Genomic DNA, 6683 nt, shown 5'->3' on the forward strand with positions numbered 1-6683 from the left:
TTTATTCCAGCCTATGTTGGAAAGTTATAGAAGGATGACTAGTGCAATCAATCCATTCCTTTTAGCCCTATATTTGTTTCAGTTTAAAACAGAAGTATACAAATATACTTGTCTAATGTCTATGCTTTAACCATTCACCTTAAGATATTTTTACAATATAATTTCATAAGTCTATTTAATATCTTCATTATCATAAAAACCAACCTGTATCCATCTTAACTCCACATCTACCACTCTTAGGGGCATGAAATCTATTTATCCCTCTGAGCACTTGGCAGACCCAGAATTAAGATGGATCTAAGATGATAGAATTTCCCCTTTAAACAGTCTATGCTCACATGAATACCATGGTATTACCATGGGTTATCATAAACCTGGACCTTAAAAATTACTATTAGTAATTTATAAAAATTAATAAAATTAATAGTTGATTTTTATTTTATTTTTTATTTTAACAAAGCTAAAATATTTAACATACATTAAATTACAACATCCATTTTTACTCTTGATCCAACAAGCCCGAGAGGGATCAAATATTTTTTCACTCTATGCTAGTTTGCATATCGCCATATTTGATACCTCTCAAGGGTTAGTAGATCCAGAGTAAAGATGGATCTATGCTGGTTTAATTCCCCCATTTAAATAGGCTACATTCCAGGTGAATACCATGGATCAATACCATGTGCCATTTTGGTGAATACCATGGGTCAATACCATGTGCCATTTTTATTTTTATTAATACTAATATTAGGGTTAATAATGTTTTTTTGCATGGTATTAATAATAATCTAGCCCATGGTATTTGTCTCATAGTATTTTTCCCATAGGTTTCACCTAAATATAACGCATTTTTTATGTGTTCGTTAAGGTGACTTATGGAGTAAATATAAAAAATGTTTTATTTATTTACCATACCTCTCCTTTATTTATATTTTTATTAATTTACCATACCTCTTTTATAAATATGGTATTTGGCCCATAGGATTCACTTAAATAAAACCTATTCTTGAAAATTAGGGCAAATGGAAGGTTGTAACTCGTAATTTCAAGGGCTAAATTTAGCTTTTTTACCCTCTCCCTTAAAATAAGGTGGGCTATTTGAGGTGATTTGTAAAATGTACTATGATACAAAATATTCGCCCACTAAAAATTTAAAACCCCTTAATTTCGCCAAAGGGCTAACATTCGCCCCTAAAATTTTCCATGGTTTAAATATGATTTTGATATTTTCCATTTTGACTTAAAGTTATAATTTAAGAAAATTCCATACATGAATTTTATTACTTTGTTTGATCGGTTCTAGCACTATTCTATTCATTATGAGTAATAGTGTTCACAGCTTGAATGATTTGGAAATTAGATAGGAGCGTGGGTGGTTGGCTCTTGGTTTTTCCTATGGAAATCGACTGAGAGCCACAAAGAACCCTCGCGATTCAGTTATTTTTTTTGTACATTTAAAGATAAGACTCGTTTGATCTGGTTCTGCAATGGTTTGTGATAACTGTCCCATGATGAAAATATCGTCTTTCTTTTGTGTCTGACATTTAAAATTTTTGATATTGCATCTATAGAAAGGTTTATAATTGCAGAATGAATGCCTTTTGGTTTAATCTCTATATGCTCTATGTATCAGGAAAGCATCTCATGGTTTGATTAAATGTAGTATTCGCTCTAAAAGCGCAAGATTGTTCATCTATTAACTTCTCTAATTTGCTGATATAATTTTTTCCCGAAATGGTTGGGTTATTTTCTTAGAACAGTTTAAAGCTACCAGTATTATTTCATTGTGATTCATCAATTTAAATAAAGTGACAGAATATATTTAGCAATATGCCAAGATAGAATATAATATGTCTACTATTAGCTATCCATTATTGAATAATAATAACTCGTTTTAGTTAATGATTACTAAGCATATCTTGTATTACCTATCTGTTTGTGCTTTGTTTATAACTATGTAAGTAGTTCCCTTTCTTGGAAGGTCTCTCTACCCAGCCATGGATCCGACGATTACGTCCAGATTCCCCCTCCGAGCTCTTCCTACTCCTGACAGTCAATAAGTCTGCCACAGTTTGGTATCTTGTGCATCACGACTGCGGTCCAGCTTCAAGTCTCATACCATTTCGATTGTAATTCACAGTTTTCCCACTGGTTACTTTTGTCTAGGTCAAGGAAAATCTAGGCAGCATAATTCTTGATTCTTTTTCCAACCCTTCAGTGTTCTCCCTCCTTTTCTTTTTGAGAGAACATATGAGCAACTGTTTGTAACTGTCTTAGGAGTTATTAACTGTTTCTTTCAGTTCTTTGACAAACTGTTTAAATTCTTAATTAATAAGTAACAAAATATGTTCTGGCTTCTCAGCCTCAATTCAGTTCTTTAACAGTCTATGTTAAATAAAGTAAAAGATTGAAGTAATAAGTAAAACTTGGTAACAAAGTAAATGTTCCTGCAACATAGGGTGTTACATATCTCATGATAAATTTTACATTGCTAAGATTAAGAAAATCAAAAAAATTAACCAAATTATAACTTTATTATTATTATTATTATTTTAAAAATGAATATGTGAGTTAAACATATATACATTTCAAAAGATATATGGCAAGGCTCTTCACCATGGAAATATGCTTTGCTACAATACCATGACCTGGTATAATGACTTAGTAATACCACATGTCAAAACTACATGACTCATTCATATAACATTTTTTTGTTTAATCAATTTACTAAAAAGACAAAAAAAGACATAACTACTTTAGAAACAAATCTCAAAATTTAATTTATGATTACCACCATAAATGTTTAAAAAAGTTAATTCCCTACCATCTACAATTAAATTAAAATTAAAATCATATTATAAAATAACCACAGCTATCAATATACTTATTATAAAACTATAATTTAATTGAAATTAAATTAAAAAAAGATATTCAAAACTAATTAGAAAAATTATTTTAAAAAACTAAAAATTATACCATACCAATATTGATTTTTAAATTGTTTTAATATTTTTCAAGATTGTAAATTAATCCCAAAAATAAAAATAGAAGTACACTCAATTATAAAATTATAATTTAATCAAAACTAAATTAAAAAAAATATTCAAAACTAATTAGAAAAATTATTTAAAAAAACAAAAAAATATACCATACATTTTAAGTTGTTTTAATATTTTTTAAAATTGTAAATTAATCTCAAAAAAATAAAAATAAAAAATAAAAGTACACTCAATTATAAAACTATAATTTAATTAAAATTAAATGAAAAAAATTATTCAAAACTAATTAAAAAAATTATTTAATAAACAAAAAAAATATACCATACGAATATTGATTTTTAAATTGTTTTAATATTTTTCAAAATTATAAATTAATCCAAAAAAATAATAAAATAAAAGTACACTCAACCTTCACTATTGATTTTTAAATTGTTTTAATATTTTTCAAAATTGTAAATTAATCCCAAAAAAAAATAATAAAGTAAAATACACTCAACCTTCACTAGTACTGGTGTGTCACGTTGTAAGTAGAGTTCCCTTTGTCAAGCACAGACTCGGCACTTCACAAAACGACGTCGAATGTTTAGATTTTTGCTTTGTAAAGCAGACTCAGCGCTTATGTGAGCAGCATGGACTGCATACATAATTTCGATATTTTGTCAGGGAGGGAGTGTTGGTTGTGTGGTGGGAATGATCTGTTGTATTATTTAAAATCTGTTATATTTGACTATACAATACACATGTTTGACTATATAATATTTTTTTCCCTATTCAAATTTGAAGCTGACATATTTGAGTATGTAAAATATATGTTTAAATACTGTAACGGTCCATTTAATTCAATTCAAACGACTATATAAAATAATTATGATATCTACCTTAATTCTTCATAATAACAATTAAATATTATTTGACTGAACACTAACTCCTCATAATAGCAATTAAATATTATTTGACTGAACACTGGGAGGAAAAAAAACGTTATTAACTGTAGCTGTCCACTTAATTCAATTAAAACAGGTAACTGTAGCTGTCCAATTAATTCAATTAAAACACGTGTTTCATTATATAAAATAATTATCTACCTTTGATTTTTCATAATAGCACGTAAATGTTGTTTGACTCAGCAACCACCATTCGACTGGGGAGCGAAAGGTACCTTATTCTTCACGCAAAACCAAATTTAGAATTCGACAACTTGCAGCCATCCATGTGTTTATTATTTATCCCTAAACTCCTTCAAATACCGCACCCCACTCACGTTTCCACTCATTCTCGCTCTCTCATATTTCATTCATGATGCTCTGGAGCTTTCATTCTCATTAATCATTCTGCTGTTCATACGCAGACTCTCTCTCTTAAAACAATAGGGATTATTTCGTAATCACGAATTCCGAAGAATTCGGGCAATATCTTGATATCATATAATCGTTATATACACACGTCCACAGAGATACAGGAAGCAGCGGGAGGAGGAGAAGACAGAGCAGTGGCCACTGCACATCATATCGAAAAATCTCCGGGCACCTCTGAGAACATGACGAGAGACATGCTCACAATCCTTACCTTCGACAACCGCCTTTCCGGCCCGAGCAATCAAAATCCCGGCAATCCCCAGGGAAAATCGACCGATTTGGAGTCCAATTTAGCTTTGGCCGACAAAATAATCTCATCCTGGGACTCCAACTCGTTGAACCCCTCACTGTTCCAGAACAACCCAAAAGAAACCAACGAGTATCTCGATGCTGTGGACGGCCTACGCGGCGTCATGGAAATTTTGAACGCCACTCACAGCAGATCGGATAAGTTGGTGCATGCGCACCGCCTCATGGAAATGTCGATGGGGCGCCTTGAGAAGGAGTTTCACCGAATTCTGTCGACCAACGTCGAGCCGACCATGGCGTATGAGGACTGCAACTCGAGACAGGGTTCGTCGGACGACGGTTTGACAGACGAAGATGAAAGCAGCAGTAGCAGCAGCCGTCGGAGTTGTCGTTCTAACGCCGACGAGATCTGCGAAATCGACTTGATGTCGGTCGAAACTGTGCTGCAACTCCGCAGCATAGCGAAGCGCATGGTTGCCAACGGGTACGGGAGTGAGTGCGTAGGAATGTACGGGCTCACCACAAGGCCAGTAATCGAAGGGTGTCTCAACAGAATTGGAGTCGAGCGGCTCAGTACCAGGGATGTGCAGAAGATGCAGTGGGGAATTCTGGACATCAAGATCAGGAAGTGGATACGCGCCGTGAGAATTGCGGTGAGGATTCTGTTCGCCAGCGAGAAACGGCTCTGCGACGAGATATTTGCCGGGTTTAGCGACATCGGCAATTTCTGTTTTTACGGGGTCGTCAAGGGGCCCACGACGAAGTTTCTAGAGTTTGGTGAATCCGTGGCCATGAGCAAAAGGTCGAGCGAAAGGCTCTTCAGGGTGCTCGACATGTACGAGACTCTGCGGGACCTAAAGCCCCACATCGACACCGTTTTTGCCCACGACTCATGTGCCAGCACGCGGACGCAAGCGTCTACGACCCTTGTTCTGCTCGGTAATTCGGCACGGGGGATTTTGAGGGAGTTCGAGAATGCAATCGAGGAAGAGAATTCAAAGAGTCCGGTGCCGGGAGGTACGATTCATCCGCTTACGAGGTATGTTATGAATTATCTGATTTTTCTGTCCGATTACAAGGAGACTCTCACCAACATAACAGCCAATGATCCCACTGATATCTCCAAGGGCCTGCCCAATAGCGTCATGGATTTGTTTGGCGAATTGGATGGGCATGGTGATGAACTGGGCAGCCCAGCCTCTGCTCTCTCAGTGAGACTGGGATGGATTATTACGAGTCTGCAATGTAAGTTAGATGCGAAATCTAACCTCTACCAGGATGTTTCCCTGTCATCTCTGTTTCTCACGAACAATCTTCATTACATTGTTAAGAAGGTCAAGGGTTCGAAGCTCATAGCACTGCTTGGTTATGGCTGGTTAAGGAAGAATCAGGGCAAGATGAGGCAATATGCGGAAAATTACGAGAGAGCGGCCTGGATGAAGGCGCTCAATTGCTTGAGGGATGAAGGAATTCACAGTGGGGTGTCACAGCAGTCCTTGGAGAATAGATTCAAGGGTTTCAATTTCGCGATTGAGGAGGTGCTTAGGAAACATTCTGGTTGGATGGTCCCGGATTTGGAGCGTCAGGAGGAGCTTAGGATTTCAATTGCAGAGAAGATGATACCGGCTTATCGGTCCTTCTTGGTCAGACTGAGAACGTATTTGACACGGGGGAGCCACTCTAACATGTATATTGACTACACTCCTGAATACCTGGAAACGCATCTCTTGGATCTGTTTCACAACAATACATCATCCTAAGTTCAACGAGATCCGAGAGAAGTTCTAGGACATCCGACAAGGAAGGGGACTCTTACTGTGGAGAAAAATATCTCAAGTGAAAGATAGCTTGCAATTACAAGCATCACATTAAGGATTAAGATCCTTCAGCCCCGACTATATGTAAATTTAAGTTTGAACATTCTTTGATGATTGTGACTAATTGTCATGTGAGACTATACATAACGGATCTTCCTAATGTCTATTTTCAGTGAACCTATATTACCAAGGAAACTAAGTCTATTTTCAGTGAACCTATATTACCAAGGAAACTAATTACTGGTTCAGCCAACATGTATTTA

At 35.5% G+C, this 6683-nt stretch overlaps 1 pseudogene; it reads left to right on the plus strand.

Moving 5' to 3' along the window:
- The first annotated feature begins 4389 nt into the window (after positions 1–4389).
- LOC149189446 (exocyst complex component EXO70B1-like) lies at positions 4390–6443 on the plus strand (annotated as a pseudogene).
- The last annotated feature ends 240 nt before the right edge of the window (positions 6444–6683 follow it).

Source organism: Pinus tabuliformis, chromosome 3_1, assembly GCF_031772625.1.
Source record: "Pinus tabuliformis cultivar Carrire ecotype Pingquan chromosome 3_1, CPIR1, whole genome shotgun sequence".
In the NCBI taxonomy this organism is placed as follows: domain Eukaryota; kingdom Viridiplantae; phylum Streptophyta; class Pinopsida; order Pinales; family Pinaceae; genus Pinus; species Pinus tabuliformis.